General features: G+C 39.0%; 1 non-coding gene across 1 annotated transcript; it reads left to right on the top strand.

Moving 5' to 3' along the window:
• The first annotated feature begins 14338 nt into the window (after positions 1-14338).
• LOC121866333 lies at positions 14339-14479 on the top strand. Its single transcript, XR_006088960.1, has one exon. It is a non-coding gene; the product is annotated as a U4 spliceosomal RNA (small nuclear RNA).
• Positions 14480-20966: the final 6487 nt, after the last annotated feature.

Consider the following 20966-nt stretch of genomic DNA (forward strand, 5'->3'; position numbering starts at 1 on the left):
TATGCCAATTATTTGGACATTCATATGATCCAAGATTTTAGAGGCTTATTAAATTATCTTCCAGAGAAATGCTTTGTATAGTACTGTACCTAAACATTCATGTATAAGAACTGTAATGTTGACACACTTTGATTACATGTCATTAACTAAATTCCCTTGTGATTTCATAAGAATGTTACCGGTACAAACTTGATGACGGAAGCTATCCTTTGACCCATACAGGTAGTTTTAGAGGAATTTCAACAGACATAAAGTGTTAATATAGTGGTTGTACAGTACAGTACTATTTATCCCAATACTGTATGAGGAATTATTTTATGCTGATATGGATCTGTGGATGTGCAAATTGTTTACATCTACAGTACTTAACGAAACCCCTGTACATGTAAGCAAGTTTAGTTAAATTGTAACAATTGACTAAGGTACCGTTGCTCTATATATACTGCATATAGAATGATTATTAAATGCTTACTATTAGGAATGAATTTATGTGTCAAAACTGGAAAAGTCATGGCCATAACCTCAGTGTTACTTAAAGTCCAATTCCTCTGATGTGCATTTTTAAAGTTCCCATTTTGCAGATAAATTCCTTTCCTTTGGCTAGAATCAAAACTTGCAGTACTGAAAATCTCAATGAGAATCTCAGAGAAAGTCATGTAATTATTAGATTATATTGGGGAGCTTTGGTCACTTTAATTAACCTAATGATGACAACATGGTGACCTGAGTTACACAGAGACAACACATTGTACTGTACTGTAATGTACTGTACTGTACAGTAGAAAAAAACTATGAGTACCAGACTAATAAAGCCTACAGCGAAGTCATTACTCAGACGGAATCCGTTATTTGGACATCCATATCAGCAGTCTTGGCTTTTAACTGTTCAAAAGAACAGCCAGCATATTACAAATTAACTAATAACATTTGATAGTTTCGAGTAAATCCAGTTGCTTTTTATTTAAAATGTTAATGGATGTAGGTAAGGTTCTAGATTCTACAAGATTTTAGAGCTTCGCAAAGGAAATTCTTTAAGGCTCCGTCCTGATATTTACAGTCGATCCAAAGATGCACCGACCCCACCCTGGGTCTGCATTAGCACAATTTTACCTGGCAATACTTGGTAAGAAAGGCTGTATGTAGGGTGAGTGAGGGTGGTGAATCTGTTTTCGTCTGGATCACTGTCAGGATAAATATTAAAACAAACCTAGCGGTAAATTTTAGAAGAAGATAAACTGTTCATCGTTATTTTAGATCATGAAGTTTCAAATGTTAGTATATTTGTTTAATAACGAAAAGAAAATTTGATGTAGAACCTTGTGGCAGCTGGATGCCTGTTGAAACAAATAGCTACCAAACGAGAGAACTACCACATGGAAATATTGGAAGCATAATGTATTTGTCTAATGGTAGACCCTGCGCCATGGCATCCTGAAGTGTGACCAGTCCCAGGTTGCTGATCTGACTTTCTGCCTCATTTACACACAAATGCAGGGTCTCAATTGTCTCTCCACTATTGACAACACAGCTTATATAATCGTACTCACTCTTGATCTGTTCCTATAGTGTCAGTTGACAATAATAATATTGAAGCGAGGGGACTTCTCGGATGGGTCCACTGGTGCGGTAGGTTAGCGAACCCCAAGGCCGACCTGATGTAGTCCTCAAACTACTGGGGCCTCAACTGGCGTCACAGCTGATTGCTGGAGGATAGGCTTTGTTCACACTTCATTTTCGAACATTCACGACCTGAAGGATCAATTTTTCCCACTCTGTGGAGCACCATCTTAGCCTCTTTACCCCGACCTCTTACTTTTTGTCTACAGACTTCAACTGATGGCAAACACTAGAAACCTTGTCAAGTTTCCAACTTCACAACCTTTTATATCTCTTTCCATTCTAAGGGAGGTGCTTAATGCTCCTGCCTGCAAAACAAACATTACATCCATAGCTTTCGACTCCACAGAACTTTAGTCTTCTCTTTATGATGTCATCTGGCTCAAATATCTCTACCAACTATGACTATTTTCCTTTGTTTCCTATACTGTTCTCACAACTCTACCTTTCTTAGAACTCTTTGAGTATTTGACTTCTTGCCATGAGTCATTGCTATCCACACACCCCAACACCGAGATCCTCTACCTCGGGGATTTCAATGTACATCACAGAGTGACTTGGCTCTGCAAGGATGACCCAGGTGGGCTGAGGCATTCTCTATTTCCTTACTTAACGATCTGGAACAAATAATTAAACACCCTACCATGGCGTTCCTGATCGACACGATCAACTTACTAACATTCTTGATCTTTATTTTAGCTAGCCTCACACTATTCATACTCAATTTCTGCCCTCTTAGGGTCTTCTAATCACAACCTTATTTCTATTAAATCAAACTGGGCACGACCACCTCCCCACCCCCTTCTAAATGTCCAACTGTGGCACCATCAGGACAAACTGGCAAACCTTGTGAAATTTAATACATAAACTTTCATTGGGATGAATGTTGCTTTTCCTTTCGGGATGCCTGGTGTACTACCAGCATTGCTGGGGGTTATACAGGGTGAGTATGAGTTCATTATATCTTCTACCAAACCTTTCACTTTACAATCATGGTTTGAGGTAAAACCTGTTCCTGTACCTTTAGGGAGAGAGATAGGGCACATCAAGTTATGAAACTATCTCCTTCTCCTGTGCCCCTCGCACCATTACTTCTAACCTTGTCGTTTGTACTGACTATTCTTCATAGGGCCAAAGCAGAAATTTTTATAAAAAATTCGCTGTCTGACTAACTCTTCTTCTAAATCCTTCTGGTGTAAACCCAAAACATCTATAATAACTTCTGCACTCCCTCTTGCCGTCTCTTCCGACCTGATAACTCTATAGCCAACTCTTCCGCTGATAAAGTTAATCTCTTTGACACCTTATTCTCCTCTAACTCCACATAGACGATTCCAACTCTATCCCTCCAACTCCTGCTAAACCTATGCACTTTCCTATACTCTTCCTTTCATTAGGGTTTGCTGGTGTGTTATCCTGGTTGGATAATGAGTAAAAGGCATGGGCGGGGCGGAATACCTAAGTGTTCTGAGGGTGTGCTGAAGTTCTGTCCCCTGTGCTTGTTAGCCTCTTTCGCCTTGCCTCCAAAAACCAAACCTTTCCTTCTTCTTGGAAGCCTGCTTCAGTTCAGCCCATCCGAAGAGGTGACCATCAATCTCTAACTATCTTATTGCCTATAACTTCATCCCTCTCTAAGATTTTCAGAAACTATCTTAAACTATCATTTTCTCGTCACCTTGAACTCCATTCTCTTTTGTTGGATCATCAGTGTGGCTTTTGCCAGGCGAGATCTACTGGTATCTGCTCTCCTACTGCACCCATCTTTGGTCATCCTCAATGCTCAGGGATTGGGGAAACTTTTGTCATGTCCTGGGCATCCCCAAAGCATTTGACAGGGTATGGCACAAGTCTTTGCTTTCTAAACTTCCTCTTATGTTTTCTCTCCCTCATTTTATTTTCTAATCTCTAGCTTCCTTGAGAACCGATCCATGGCAGTTGTTGTCCAAGGGATGCGATCTCTGCGCTCTTTCTCTACCAATAGTGGTGTCCCACAGGGTTCTATTCTTTCACCTAATCTCTTCCTTCTTTTTTATCAGTGATTTACTTCACACTACGACTAATTCTATCCATTCTAAGCTGATGGTTCTACTCTTCCTCTTCTTCACATTTTCCCTTCATAATTACCCGACTAGATTTGTTTCTAGAGCTGATATTATTACATCTAACAGTCTTGGAATCTGTGCAGCATCGAGATAAATTAGTAGAAACGGTTAAGAATTCAATAGTAATAAAACTCAGTATTTACCGTTACACTTTCCAAATTAGATGCTCTCCCACCAATTACATTTCAGGGGATGCAATCATTCTGCCAAATTCTAAAATAGATATGCTAGGCCTCACCATTTTCCTCTAATATGTAAAGGAAGCCACACATCCTCGGCATTATTTAAAGCTGCCTCGAAAGCTGGGAATGCTGTACAGATGCATTGCTTCACTTCACTCTCTGGTTCAAGTATATAAAGGGATTCATTCGTCTAACTTGGGTAGTACTGCTCTCATATCTGAGGTGGCTCTTCTTCTGTCAGCACTGTTGAATAGAGGTGCTGGAATCAAAGGCATTTCGTCTTATTAACTCTCCTCCTTTAGTTGATAATCTTTCTCCCCTTTCTCTTCACCACAATGTTGCTTCACTCTTTCTCTTTACAGAATTGCTTTAACGGACAATGTTCGGTGGATTTGGCATCCTGTGTACCCACCAGCAAGGCTATAGTTCGTAACACTCACCTCTTGCCCTTGATTGCCCACCGTTTTCTCTGTGGATATGGGTCACACTAGAATAATCCGTTAAGCATAGCCTTCTTTTCTCCACACAGCCAAACTGTGGAATGCTGGTTTTCCGGCATCTTTTGAATTAATAGACTAATATAGATCTAATCTTTCTTTTTTATTTTTATTTATTTTTACGCCTTATTCCCCCCACCCCCAGGTTACATTGTTGGGTCGATGACATAGGTGGGCTGACTATCGCAAAAAAATGTATTCATAAAGAAGATGATTTGCTGAGTATAAATAGGGAACCTAAATTTTTAGACAATTTCTTTTTCTAAATGCTGCGAGGAAAAGAATTAAAACAAATCATCACTGAACTAATTCTGATACAGTGGTCCCTGGGTTGGCGAGCACAATCCGTTCTAGAAGGTTACCCGTTAACCAGAAAACCATTGTTTAATAGGTTTTGGGTAGTGGTTCAGCTCACCAAAAATTGCTTAAATTCAACAAAAGGGTAGAAAAGTACACTTACTTTGAGGTGTGTATATAGAAGGCTCCTGGATGATAGTGATGATGGGAATTAGAAGGGGGTGGAGAAGGGAGAAAGAGAAGGCATTGGGGTGGAAGAGAAGTCACCCCATAAGCCATTTCTTATAAAATTTTAGTTCTTTTGGTGTAATTCAAGATTATTTTCTTTAAATCAACACTGCACTGCATTATATATTGTCAATACGAAAATAAATTTCAAAATGACCAATAATTTGCTTGAAACACAGAAAAAAAGTGTTTAGATGAAGAAAGTCTCAAGCAAGATATTACCTCCACTGAAAAATGAGACTAATGCCTGTTGTGGTGTTGCCAGGCTGGATAGCTTGCGCCAGCAAACTAGTTTCTTTACCTTCAATTATGTTCAATAATTGTTAAATTACTAAAAATTAATATTAAACTTTTTTTAAAATTATTGAATACTGTAAAACTTCATGATATTTACTAAAATGGTAGGAATATAAGCCCTAGAACCGATTATATTGGCCGGACTAATACTACAGCTATTGGACCGCCAAATGCAAGCAACATGTTGGGGTCGGCTCGTAAGAAACTTCGTTAATTGAGGGATTGCTCGTTAACCGAGATTAAGAATCTTATGGAAGGTAACTTTCGCCGGTATTTCGTTAACCGAGGGACCACTGTATATGGTACTGGTAACAGCAGGAGCAAACTCAGTTGTCCATCCTACTAAAATCTAACACAATTCCGTGATTGTTGGTTTTAATTCACAAAGGCCAATACACACAGTAGCTACCTACAGATGCTTCCAGCAACTGATCCATACATACCAACACTTCCAGTAACTGATCATACATACCAACACTTTACCAGTAACTGATCCGCACATACCAACATACAGTAACTGATCCATACATACCAACACTTCCAGTAACTTGATCCATACATACCAACACTTCCAGTAACTGATCCATACATACCAACACTTCCAGTAACTGATCCATACATACCAACATACAGCATTTTGATCCGCCATACCAACACTTCCGGTACTGATCCATACACCAACACTTCACCTAACGGATCCATACATACCAACACTTCAGTATAATGATTTACAACATAAAATTAACCAACCTAACCTACTTATCAAACTAAATAAATTATGGTACATCATTATTGGGTTAGGTTGGAAGCTTAGTTAGGTTGGTCATATCCTGTATATAATTAAGTATAGGGCTAAATTAAGCTGGCCAAGTATTTGTATGTAATCAAAGAGATCAAGCACAATAAAGCCACATCAGGAGGAAGTGTTGGATGGATACAATACAGTACCTAAAACCTGTACACAGTTCGAGTCAACATAAGGGAGAAATCATCTTAAATCTGAAACTAGTCAAAAATAGTTGGTCTACATGCAAAAACTAAAAGAAAGTACCAGTACTACTAAGAACAAAAATAAAGCTTTTGAAGATATATTGTATCACACTGCACACCCAGACCTTTTGTCCATCACGATGCTGTATATTATTTTAAAACCATAAATGAGTATGCAATTGCAGCACTGTATTACTCTATATGTACGGTACTTTAGATGTTAGTATAGAAAGACACAGCTAAAAGGAATTACAACTTTCCTCCTTTTTGTTCATCCTTGTTTTATGTTAAATTAATGTGAATATGGTGCATGACACTTGGACCACAATGCTAAGCCTTCCTCCTTCTGTTGACAATATGTTAAAAACATGATCTTAATCAGCCTACAATATTTAATGCAACCTAAAGACAGTGGCAGTTTTGCCATGACTGCCTAAGTTCCTACTAACGCTATTTTACGTGAGTTAAGTTCTGACTGGCTAAATCCATTACCCGGCAAACAACATGAAATGTATTTGACCATGACTGTAGCTGACATTTGGAATTAATTTTGCGTGAGTCAATCCCACTGTGTAGCTATAGAAAACACACCTAGCCATATTTCTATTTATTGCATGGAAACTTATCATTTATAAAAGAGGCAGCATTTACTAGAACCTGACCTAACCAGCCAAAGAAACCTACATAACCTCACCTAATTTCCTAGCCGGAAAGAACTTAGCCAATCAGAGCGTACTCACGGTAAAATAGCGTCAGTTGGAATTTAGCTGGTCACAGCAAAATATCCCTTACTAACAAATAGGTAACAAAATAGAACCTTTCAATGTGCCAGGAAGTTTGATCAGGTGAGGTAGCAAGGTCTGGCTGTTGTATCTTATCTACAATAAATCATTTACATGGCTACGAACTAACAATTACCAAAAGCTGCCATAAATCGTTGTTATATTTGGTATTGTACAGAATATATTAACCACTGTAATGTTGTTATTACTATTATCATTATTTTATAAATAAAATAAAGAGCTAATTCCGTTTTTTCATTTTGTTTTATTTAACAGAACCATTAACCCTGTTAACTAAGGGAACACTACTTTTAATATTTTGTTTGGCTAACATCAGACAATTTTATTGGCTGGGGGTTAAGGTTTTGAAACGTGTGATACTCTTGATATGCACTTAAACAAGTAATGACAGCTCTCACACCATAGAAAAATAGAAGGATGAAAAAGCATTAGAAAAGTAAAAAAGTAGGAAAGTTTAATTCCTCCAGCCATTTATTTCTATTCATGGGGTAAGAAGTTTTCTTCTTTACAAAATTTCTAAAATTGGCTCCTTCCCATAAATTAAGCACATCTAAAATATTACCTGTGCCGTTAACGGTAACCAATAAATAAAGGCAATCCATACCTTAAGTTCCTCCATTTCCTGTTTCTCTAGCCAGTTTCTTCTGCCACTTCCTTTCCTTCCATTCGTCTTTCTGCAGATTCCATAATGCTTTCTTCCTCTCCCTCTTCAACTGGTTTTGGATTTTTCGGAACTTCCTCAGATTTATCCGGCTGTGACTACGAGGTTATCACTGGCAGCCATGGAGTTTTTCTACAACATCTTCTGGTTCTTTCTTATCCTCCACTTTCTCCTTTACCTCCACTGTAGTATCATCAGTCACCCACATTATCATTCGATACTTCCTTGATTTAACAAACTCTCAGGTTTTATCAGCACTGGGAGATGGTTTTCTGCAACAAGTAATGCTCCAGAATTCTCGACGTTGGAAGAAGCTACAACACTCAGTTCCTCTTTTCTTGCTTGAAACAGAACTTACTTCCCCTTGATTCTGGTAGACATAGTATTAAGATGTCTATTTAATTGAGTTACCAAACGTACTGAGGGACAGAACAGGAGTGACTTGGCCCGTGTGAACAAAATACACTGAGGTTTGGGCAACACAAATGATTAACACTGAGAAATAAAACCAAAAAACGGTTCCTGGTAATTAGAAAAACGGTTCCTGGTAATTAAACAGTTCCTAATAATAGAACACTGCTGATAAGACACTGATAATATTTTCAAACTGTATTTGGAGACAAAACTAGACAACTTGAAATCAAGAAGGAACACTTGAAGGCACAAACAACGCTTATCTGCCACATATGAGGTTTTAAACAAGAACTCACACCTCACAGGGACACCAAACACTTACCAACCACGTGTCTATTATATATTTTCTCGGTAATGTTATAAAATGTGTATTCTCCAAATATTTATGTCATCATCAGGAAGCCACTATGATAAGTTTCAGTCATATATAATGTTTAGATAGAGAATAGAGTTTCAACTGTTGATTCACTATATTGATCAGACAGACATCAAACAAACACATGGGTGATCTGGTCTAGATGTAATGTTGAGGTGTAAGCAGTAAATATATACCCTAATGTTTTACTCTAACACATTATTACATTGTTATTTAAATTATCAAGTGAGATAAAGCTAGTGATATGTATTTTTTTTACATATTTCATTATAATACTTGAGGGAATTTGAAATATTGTTTTTCTAGTTATTCCACACAATTTTTATTTCTCAATTAAACGGTACATGAATAATATTAATGTAAAATGGGGAAATGTGTTAAAACATTTTAAACATTCACCAATATCAGAGAATCAACGTTTCTAATATTTGGTTATTAAAGAATGTAATGCTCCCTCATTAGCCTCATATTTTTGTGCTAAATCGGCATATCCAAGATTGTATCCAAAACAAATATTATATTATTACTACTGTAATGGTTTTCTATTTTTTTCCCTCAAATTTCAATTGTATACTTGGAAAAGGAAATGAACCTAAATTAGGAGTAGGCAGGTTAAATTATTATGCCATTTACTATTTTATGCTGTTTTACTGTGTTGCATAAATGAATTGTTTTCCTAATACAGTGAGCACAGACTTTATGACTGTCCTGAGATTGTTTTTGTCTTAGATTTTAATAATGTGTTTTATTGTCATGAGGAATTTTGTGTTTTGCATGTTTGCTTTTGCTTTTGTTTATGTCATAGTGATCGTCTGAGCAAGTTTTCCATGAATGTTTTGTTTTGCTTTTGAAATTGTTAAGAACGATGTATTGGCGAGTGTTATGCTTTTGGATTGATGCTGCACCTGGATTGCTATGGGTATCAGTATGTGTTATGTGCATGCTATGCCATTCCGTTTATGTAATCAGAATATGAAGCACAAAAATAATGTGCTTGTGGTCTTTACGACAATCGATTTTTTATTGAATAAAATATTTATAAGTAACTCAAAATAATCTCTTTATAGTCCTTAAACGAATATAAATTGTCCATTATATAAATATCAGATTTTTTGCTAAAAATAAATTTTCTATCATAGTATATTGTGCTTAAAAGATAAAGATATCGTTTTCCTTCTTAGAAAGCTTTTGACACTAGATGGCGGGCCAATCGGAGGCCTCCACGGTTCTCGGAATTAGGCAGTGTTGTTTTTTTTATATGGTTTAGTCTTTTGAGTCAAGACAACTTTAAGACACTTTTCTTCGATAAAGTGTCCTTCCAAATGACCTAAAATTACCTAACCCTAACCTCCTAACCGGGACCCCAGGTATATTTAAGACATTTGCGAGGGAAACGTCATAGAAGAAAGTGTCTTAAAACTCAAGTCTAAACCATCAGAGAAAAACACATTGTTCAACTCGAGAGCCGTGTTTGGTGGAAATACAAATTGACCTAAATAAATAAATAAAGAACTTACCTAGCTACGTTGTCTTCCCAATCTCACCCAGTAGATAGTCAAACAGGGAGGTACTACCGCCTGGGAAGATATTGGAAGCATAATGTATATGGCATCACGACCAAGTCCCAGGTTGCTCATCTGACTTTCTGCCTCATTTACACACAATTGCAGGGTCTCAATTGTTTCTCTTCCTTTGACAACACAACATACATACAGTATGTCGCTACTCACTATTGACCTTTTTTAAATTTCAGTATTTACTTATGGTCTATTATTATTACCATGGTATTATTATATTTTCGCCCAGGTGCCTTGTGAATACTCTCCCCACAACTGCTGGTTGGTCACTTGCCGTCCTTACCAGCCAATCAGCGGAGAGTCCCGAATGTGATGGGCCTCACTTTCGGCTGCCGGTGATTGGCGTTACCGCCTTACCTCAGCCAATCAGCAGCGCCGCTCATACACTCAGCCCGATCCGGGAGGATCATATAAATACCCCCAGCCTCGCCGTGAAGGTCTCATCTTCCCGCTCTGCCTTTCGCTACCAACAACTTTTGGGCTTCTAAACTTGAACTGAACCGTGAAGATTTGAAGCACAGAAGAGGTCGAGGAACTAAACGTACTTAACTAATAACAGAAATCTGTAAAGAAAAACAGCAAAGGAAACCAGCAAGGAAACCAAGTAAACATAGTCTTAAGAGATGTGGCAAAGGCATTTGATAAAGTGTGGCACAATGGACTAGCATATATAATATTAAAACCAGACCTACCTGCAGAAATAGAAAGAATCCTATGTGAGTACCTTCAAAACAGGACAGCACAGCTCCAAATTGCCAACCATTTAGGTCCACCCTTCGACCTAGAAAGCGGAGTGCTCCAGGGAGGCGTCCTATCCCCAACACTATTCTCCATATATACGAGCAACTTACCTGAACCAACGCTACATAGTGAACACATTATCTTTGCCGATGACATCACACAAATCATATCATATCCCGGATAATGAGAAGCAATGATGGCACGCCATACGGCCTTAGCAATAAAAACATAAATGACTACGAAAAGAAATGGAAAATACGGCCAAACATCAACAAATTTAAAATCATACCAATTGCCAAGAAAAAGGTCGAACCAGTAATAGTAGATGGAGAAATATACCCATACACCAACGAAGGCAGCATCCTGGGACTGAAACTCTCAACAAATGGTTACCAGAGCTTCATCAACGAAAAAGTCCACAAACTACGTAGCAAACTCTCAAAAATAAGAAGATTAAAAAAAAACTGAACATACCAAACAAATGGAAATTATACACGGCACTAATAAAATCAGTAATGTGCTACCCGCCTGTACCAACCAACTCATTTAGTGCAACGAGAATCAAGAAACTTCAAACGGTACAAAATAAAAGCCTAAGATTCATATATAACATCAGTTACGAAGAAAGAGTAACAAACGAAGAACTCCATAGAAGAGTCAACATCAAGCAGTAAACGTAGACAACTACATCCAAGCCAAAAGAACATGGGAACAAGTACAAGATTTAGACTCAAAACCTGTAGCTAACTGACTCGACAACGAACCAGTAAGAAGAGTAAGAGAAGAACACGCTTGGTTCAGATTAAGCAGAATAAGAGTCGACAACCCACCACCAATACCAAAATACATCTAAATATTATCAAATTTAATAAAAAAACACACAAAGAACTGTATAGCCATTAAATACTGTACCTTCAAGTCAAGCTTCAATCTTTCAATTAAACCCAAAAGATAGGACCACCTCCTTGTGAACAAAAGTAGCAAGTTGGATCCTACACCTCTTCTTAGAAATTAAACTTCCCTGCTATAACCAAAACACTTCAATTCTCTAAAACAGAAAAAGGTTTCATTAAAAAGATGAGAGTGACCAAAGGACACTAACCTTGGCCTCTCCAACCCTTGTCTTCTTGCCCCTTCCTTCCACTCTTATTAAAACAAAAGAGGTCGTCATCCCTTCCTTGGAACAATGGCTACTGCAAAAATAAACATATTTTTAACTAAATGAAAAAGGCTTAAGAGCTAGACCCTAATCACGTAAATTCAAATATAATTATTATAACCTCAGCATATCTGGTTGAGCCCGGATACTGTCAACCTTTTACTTTCCTTCAAATTTCCTACCTCTTTTTCCTTGATCCTAAACCAATCCCTCCCTCCTCCCCTCTCCTCCCCCAAATTGCCACCAAAGTACTTCCAATCCTAATCCCGGCCTTCCCATTCAGCATTACAAGCAATAGCCCTCTTCCTTATTTACAGACGTCAAGTCAAGTCAAGTGGTCAATCTACTCAACGCTCTCAAACTGACAAGATCTTGTAGTGGACGTCTCCCCTACAACTGCTTATCGCATTCCGACGCGCCTAACTGGGCTGGGGACGTGTGTTGCTGGCCCTTCACGGTTTTCAGAATAATCACCGTGGAAGTGGCTGCAGGCCCCTTATATTGAAGATCTCCAGCCGGCAGATGACTTTTCTTAATTAACACTAATCTAAGTGTGTCTAGACCGGCTGGTTGGTCAGGTAACACAAGTGCTGGCTGGATAGCAGTTCCTTGAATTAACAAGGTCATGACGCCGGGTTAAGCTAATCGCGTAACGGTGAGAATTCTGGTTCCCTTTGTGACCTTGACCTCCTTTGGGTCAGGTCTTTATGTCACCTTAGTCACAGCGCCGTTCTGGGAAGCATGCTAAGTTCATGCTTGCCTTTATGACTCATGTATTAAGGAGGGGATGACTTATGTCACTTATCCCTTTGAGATGCATTTTATTTATTTTTTAATCTCAATAAACATATCAATCAATCGGGTTAAAACACGACGACCCTCTTCAACGGAAAACACTGTTTAATAATGCGGGCGTAAAAGTCAACCATAATGGTAACAATAATAATCTTTTTATTAATGCAAATAACCCTTGTGTTATAAGGCACGCTTTACAATAGGGAAACCTGTCTACATAGACTAAAATTAATTGGCAGGTAAGGTATTTTTTTGTAAGTGTGAGTATTATATAAGATTTAATGGATATATTTTTAAATTTTCTTTTTCAAATAAACATTAAACAATTATTGCAAAATATATTGATTCATTGGAGCTTAAATTTCAATAGAAATCATAATATGAGTTATATCTGTTTAACGGTGGGGGGGGGGTCATCCATAGGTTCTGTTTATAAATTGCCAGTTCGCTTTTATCTCAGTCTTATTTTTAGTGACTATATTGATAGTTGAAAACAATATTATTTATGATATATATCTGGCCTAATTAGAATTATTTCTTGGTAGTTTTACTTCCGCGTATAAAGGTATATACTTTGCTGCTTGAGTCTACTGTCTGATGTTAGGTTCTTCAATAGATAATCAAAGAAAATGTAAATGGTGAAACGACTTTCAGGGTAAACTATTGGTAAAATTTCTTATTTGCCTGGTAAACTGAGCGAGATCTGTCCGGCGAAGTCTCAGACCCTGGATGTTCCATTGTAAGAAGAGGAGGGAGCGGCCTCCGGTGTGAGATGTGAAATGAAGAGTCGATGGGGATAGACGGGGCAAAGAATAATTTTGGTTAATACGAATGAAAGGTTACTGCTGCTACTATCTTTCCTGAATTACCCTTAGTCATAAATCAACTTAATGCTTACCATAGTTTCTATACCGGCACTTTGTATATTGTTTGTGTACCTACAACAAGTGCACGCTGAACCAAAGTGAACTTGTATAACGAATTTACTGAGCATACTGTATACAGTGTACAGTAATACCTACCAACAACGAGGAGGTTATCATTTCACTAGTTATCAGCTTACTAGCCTTTGGGCGGTAGATCTATCCAGTGTTAGTACAGGAGGAAACCGGAGCATCCGGAGGAAACCTGTGATATATGGTAGAGTCACACTGGATAACACCTTTAGTGTCCCACCCAGGCTCGAACCCATGACATATTAATGAGATACACCGTTACCACTGTCTCACCATGGGAGATGATATTACCATGAAATACTCTCCACTCTATCTCACATATATTATAGACAATTTTGTTTTTAATTTATTATTATAATCCTTAAAATAAAACAAATATATACACGAACTGGCAATTTCCAATTACAAAACCTTTAGATGCCCTACCCCTGTTAAACAGTTATAACTATTTGTATTAATACTATTTTAGTTTAAGATACAATGATAAATAGTTCTTGCTATAATTGTAAAATATTTATAAAAATTAGTAAATATCAATAAATGTCCATAAAATTTTGAGTAATATTCATACGTCCATAAAAATATCTTACTGTGCCAATTGATTGCAGGTAATGTGGATAGGTTCCCAATTATATAATATATTACTAGCTTTGCGCAGTGGCGGTATCGTAACCAATGAGGTTTATCCGAGGTGCGATTATTGCTAGTTGAAAACTTTTCCCAATACCCCGTCTAGTCGTCGTGAAATACCGACGGCAACGACAATTTTTGTTAGCCCGTTCCAGGGCTAAAAAAAACTGAATCTAGAAGGCAAAACACAATTACTGAAATTACAGTATTTTTTGGTTCATGTGAGTGATCGCCAAGTTCTCGGAGAGTATTCTTGTAAGAGAATATCTAGATTTATTTAACTTAATTTGAGTAATAATCGATTTCAGGGAACCAGAACAAACCACCACCAATCGGCTCATTTTCGTGGATGTAATTAATAATCTCGTTGCTCGAAATTAATTAAAACCATTAATTGTTAACCTGGCGAAATCAAAGATATTGATCAATTTGGTTCATTAGTTTGTCTCTTAATTTGTTCACACACGCCCGAGTCCATAATTAGTAATATTCTCATATGTATTTACTAACACCATATTACGTTTACCAATCCAGATGATACTAGATTTTATATGATAATTCCTTGAGAAAAATGTACAGTATATATCAGGTGCCACTAAGTGAGCTCAGGCTCTCAATTGGCTCAGCCATGACAATATTGTTATATTATCCACTTTCTATCAGTATTTTTCTGGCTAAATAAACTGTTCCAATCTTACAATTGGCCAAAATTTGATCTCGATAATAGCTCGGCCCTGAACAGTTTTGATTATCATTGAACAAATGTCAAGGTCAACAATGGCAACATGTTCACAGGCGAAGGTCGAAGATTAACGAGTTTCTCACTCGAGCATCCAGACTTATGGTTTGATATTCATGAAAATTTCACGGTTCATTAGCATTTGTTATCTGGTCATCATTGAATAATTTTGGTTAATACGAATCAAAGGTCACTGCTTCTACTAGCTTTCCTGAACTCCCCTTGGTCATAAATCAACTTAATGCTTACCATCATTCTATACTGGTATATTGGATAAAATGTCTTAGTAATGCTTATGTCAAATGTAGACTGTTTGTAGACCTTAAATAAAAAAATAAATAAATACACAAATACAAAATAATAAATAATAAATAATAAAATAAATAAATATTGAAGTGATAACCGTGGTAACACTATGAGATGTTCTTATTACCACCATGCTATTGTACTATTCCAGATGATACTAAATGTTACATAATACTTCCTTGAGATAAATGTATAGTATATATCAGGTGCCTACAAGAGAGTTCAGGTTCTCAACTGGCTCAGCCATGTTAATATTGTTATTATTATCCACTCTGTATCTGTGTTGTGTGGCTAAATAAACTGTTTCAATTCAAATTCAAATTCAAAATTAAAAGTGCCTTTTTTGGCAAATAAGGAAGTGATGTTTGAAAGTCTTGTAAGTAAAGGTATAAAAGGGAAATTATTGATGTGGATCAAATTCAAATTAAAACAAAAATATTGACAAATACATCAAAAGGATCTGGTTAACATGCAAACTAGCCCGCCCAAAACTAGTTGTTAACCCTCAACGTTGACGCGTACCATATAATTCGGTCAAAACCTGTTAAAGAACATTTCTCATATAACAAATGCTGTTATCTCAGGACACATATTATGAAATACAATCAATATACAGTACATAGCCTGTTAACATCTTAAATATAACTCGCATGTTATAACTATTGATACAGGAGACAATTGGTATAATATGATCAAATTGCAGTACACAAATATACTTATTAAAGTTATTTAGAGTTTCTTAGCAGATTCTAATACTTCACGATCACTCACGTTTTAGGGTCTAGTGGTCTGAACCAACGTGTTGTCTGTCCTGTAGAAATCAGTAGACTACCCTCGAGGGCAATCTCAGCCCGGAGGCGAGGGCCATATGTTTTCGTATTGAAACACCTCAGCAGATTGGTCAGCAAATTCGTTGTCAACACTATATCTCTTATCTCATCTCATCCCCTCTCTCTCTCTCTCTCTCTCTCGCCTTGTTTATCTTATTATGGTTATCCCTCTCTTTCTCCCTCTTCTAGCTTATCTTACTGTGGCGGTAACACTAGTCTTAACAAGAGCTCTTTAATATTCAACTAATCATAAATCAGATATGTATGCAACAAATAGATATGAATAAAATCAACAATCTTATGTTAAACTTGCAGATTTTTTTCATAATATTCTTAACCATATTTTTGTTTATTAAATAACAAACCACTTCTGTAATATCAGTAATACCATCACCCCTAAATTATGATAAACAGTTACATTCCATAATGTAATGATATAATGTATGAGACTTTACATAGCCACACAGTTTACAAGGAATGCCATCAGTTCCTTCAATATATTGCCAATAATATGAGTATCCAAAGCGTAGTCTCATCACAAATGTATCATAATGTTTCAAACTACTACTGCCGTTGTTCATTTTCCATTTCTGCCGGAATTTTACCATTCCAGATTTTATTCTTTTTATACCCAAAATACAGCCTACCCCCTGCCAACATACCTGCCTTCATCACTACCATTGCTGAATGGTTTCAGGGTTACACTGTCACCACCGCAGACCAACTCTACCTTGATCTGTCCAAACAATGCACTACCCTCCTCCGCCCTGTCCCAAAATACCGCAACTCTAACCGCCAGCCCAGGAGTCAGTGGAACGTTAACCGTGACCCTCATGTTAAGTCTATCCAAGTATGGCACCGACTAGCAGTCGACCAATAGAAGAAATCTCCCAGCTGCCCTGACGCTCTACGCTTCCTGATGCGCACAAATAAAGAGCTCCAATCTGCCATCACTCTCGCACGAGAGAAGCAGTGGTTTGATTTTGCTTCGTCTATTGGCCAGTCTACATCTATAGGTGATATCAACGCCAGACCCGCACTCCACCCCATATCAGCTGCCCGAGCCGAGGCGCTCTCACAGACGTGGCAGGAGGCCGCCTCCATCGATGCGCTACCACCCGCTGTACAAGACCTCACCCTCGCACTGCAACCACAACGTCGACAGCGCATCTCCGAGTACCAAGACCTATCTGCAGACACAGACGTATCTTTCACACAGTGTGAACTACTAAATGCTATTAAGCGTGGTCGGTCCACCGCCCCTGACGATGACGGCGTCACATATGATGTGCTAAATGACCTTATTGCCACCCCTGGTAACCCCCCCCCCCTCTGTCCATTTAACCTCTCTTTTGATACTGGACAGCTGCCTCACTTATGGAAGACTGCCACCACCATCCCAGTCCCTGAACCAGGCAGACAAGATGAATATCGTCCAATCTCCCTCATCTCCTGCTTCTCAAAGATGGTGGAGCGCATGATACGCCACCGCCTCCACTGGAAAATTGAAGCCCACCTGCACCCTGACCTCTATGGTTTCCGCCCAGGAAAGAGTACTGCTCACTGCATCGCTCACTACATGGCGAACACCTCAGTCAAAACCTCCCTCTTCGTCTACTTCAAGGGTGGTTTTGACAAAGCCAACAGTGAAGTGATCCTTGAGGGCCTCACTCACATTGATGTGAAGGGCAAACTCCTCACCTGGATTGCTGACTACCTCTTTCATCGACAGGCCCGTGTCCGTTTTCAGGGCCACTACTCTACGATCAGGGACCTTGATCTTGGCACGCCTCAGGGAGGTGTACTCAGCCCTACACTCTTTAATGTTCTTATGAACTCCATCTGCCGCCTCAACGACATCTTTGCTGAGTGCGCCCGAGACGGTCACATCATAAGCTACGCTGATGATATTCTCCTCCAAATTACTAAAGTGCAACATGAACAACCTATACTCTCCACTTTCGCCCGGACCTGTCAAACACTCGGGCTAGTCATCTCACACACTAAAACCAAGTTCATCTCACACTTCCGGAGTCAGACACCGGTGACTCTGCAAGTATAAGACATCGATCAAGTACGCACCTACAGGTACCTTGGTCTACCCGTGCGAGCCACTACCAGCGCCACCACCTCCGCTGTCGCCGCTCACTTCATCTCCCAGTGCCGCCAACGAACGACCTTTAAAGCATACACTGGAACACTATAGTATTGAATGTGACACTGTCAAGGACTTCAGGCCACCTGACTTATTGAATCTTGAACTTTGTAATTACTACATTGAATCGGGGGTGCTTGAGGATATTCTTGCTGTTTATCCCAAATTTGCTAGCCCACACTGATTAGTCTTCAATTAGAATATGACTTCAATGTATGTGATCCACTGACCTATATATACTGCTAATGAATATGATGTATTTCCTTCTTTGTGTACGAACCTCTGTCCTGCATGGCAGTGAACAGTGGCATTACCCACATGAATCTGACCTCTATATAGTGTCAATGAATATGATGATTTCTTTGTGTATGAACCTCTGTCCTGCGTGGCAGTGAACAGTGACATTACCCACATGAATCTGACCTCTATACATCTAAAGCTGTTAATGAATATGATGTATATCTTTGTGTATGAACCTCTGTCCTGCGTGGCATTGAGAAGTGATACCACCCTCAGTGTCAAGACCTGACTGAATTACTCAGAATAAGTAAACTGTACTACAAGCTTTGTCAATAAATTTGTTAAACTAAACTAAACGAACGAGGCCCCTCCAGTCCCTCACCCACGGCCTCAAAGGAGCCTCTGTCAGCGTCCTACGTCTCATATACGTACTGTACATTGCCATCGTCAGAGCTGTTATAGATTATGCCTCTCCAGTCCTTGTAGTTGCCTCCCAGAGCGAGAAACAAAGCATAGAGAAAATCCAAAACAGTGCAATGAGACTTATCCTCGGCTGCCCTATGACCACCAGAATAGAAGTCATGCAGCGGGAACTGATCCTGCTCCCCGTCTGCGATCGAATTACTGCTCTCAATGCCATCCTTGGTGTTAAACTTCTTTGCAGTGAGCACCCGACTCCCCTGTTGCGCTCACTGAACTCACATCTTAACAGTGGTCTAATATGGGTAAGAAAACCTCGACAGTATCTTGCTAACGGTATCATAACTACGGTTATCATTAAAAAATAACAACATTCTTGCCTCCTCACCTCACCTCACTAAACTTCCTCTTCACTATTCCCGCGCTGCACCATGCTGGACAGCAGCGTCAGCTTTTCTGATCATTACTATTAATTTAAAATAAATGTTTGTAATATAAACAGTGTTACCGGGAGTTGGGAAAGGTGCGGCTGTGATGGTAAAAGAGAAGTCGTGGTTACTAACGGGTACTAGAGTTTTGGATCAATGAGTCAATCTTTATCTGCGCGTTACTCTTCCACATTAGCTCCGGACCTCCCCGAATGTTGACGTAGTTCAAGACGGTATGGATCAACGTTCATACTAGCTGTTTGTATATAAATATGATATTTGTTGTGTGTTGTTTCGTTTCATCACTTATCGGCCTACTAGTAGCTCGGCCGCTAAGTCTGTTTTTTGGTTATGACCTTTGTTGTCTAACGTTTGTACAGGAGGAGACTGGAACACGAGTACCCGGAGGAAACCTGTGATGTTTGGTCGTGTCTCACTGGATAACACCCTTCCCGCTGGTGTCTGGTTCAGGAATAGAACCCAGGGCATAACTGTGAGACGTACTCGCGTTTCCGATGTACAGTACCACCAACAATTGATTGATTCCTGGATTATTCAGTAAAATCGTCATACAGATTTATTATTGGTTGACATGTATATATACAATTCAAGTATATATACTTGATGGGCGCTGTAAACACTTCTGCGCTTCACCTGGCACAGGATGTAAGGGAGTACCCAATAAACTAGCCCCCTCGTGGGCAATCTAAATCATCTGTAGGGTGTCAACTTCCGTGGGTGAGCACGTGATCCCCTGGTTACTGCTAAGTCTCTGTTATACTACTGGCCTGGCTGCTTTGGTCTGATAAACAATCTTTACACCTCCCGCCAAGACCAAAGCTTCCATACCAGAGACCTGATGACACATGTAGACAGTAATATCATGTGCAGTATCTAATATAGTCCCTGAGGCGATAATGATTTCTCACATTTTACAAATAATAACCTCATGTGTACTGGTATGTGTGTTTTTCTACTGGCTTGGTTTGATCTGACAACACTTACTATAAAAAGGATCAGTGTTTTATTAAAGAACATAAAGTGAATGGCACAGTTTCCATTGACTTTAATTTGCGATAATAATGATGTAATGTTTTTGTAAACACAAAGAATGTTAACCGTGACCCTCATGTTAAGTCTATCCGAGTATGGCACCGACTAGCAGTCGACCAGTGGAAGAAATCTCACAGCTGCCCTGACGCTCTACGCTTCCTGATGCGCACAAATAAAGATCTCCAATCTGCCATCACTCTCGCACGAGAGAAGCAGTGGTTTGATTTTGCTTCTTCTATTGACCAGTCTACATCTATAGGTGATATATGGCGCACCATTAACCGTGCCCGGGGCATCAATGCCAGACCCGCACTCCACCCCAGACCAGCTGCCCGAGCCAAGGCGCTCTCCCAGACGTGGCAGGAGGCCGCCTCCATTCGATGCGCTGCCACCCGCTGTACGAGACCTCACCCTCGCACTGCAACCACAACGTCGACAGCGCATCTCCGATTACCAAGACCTATCTGCAGACA

This window comes from Homarus americanus, unplaced genomic scaffold (assembly GCF_018991925.1).
Source record: "Homarus americanus isolate GMGI-L3 unplaced genomic scaffold, GMGI_Hamer_2.0 scaffold58074, whole genome shotgun sequence".
NCBI lineage: Eukaryota > Metazoa > Arthropoda > Malacostraca > Decapoda > Nephropidae > Homarus > Homarus americanus.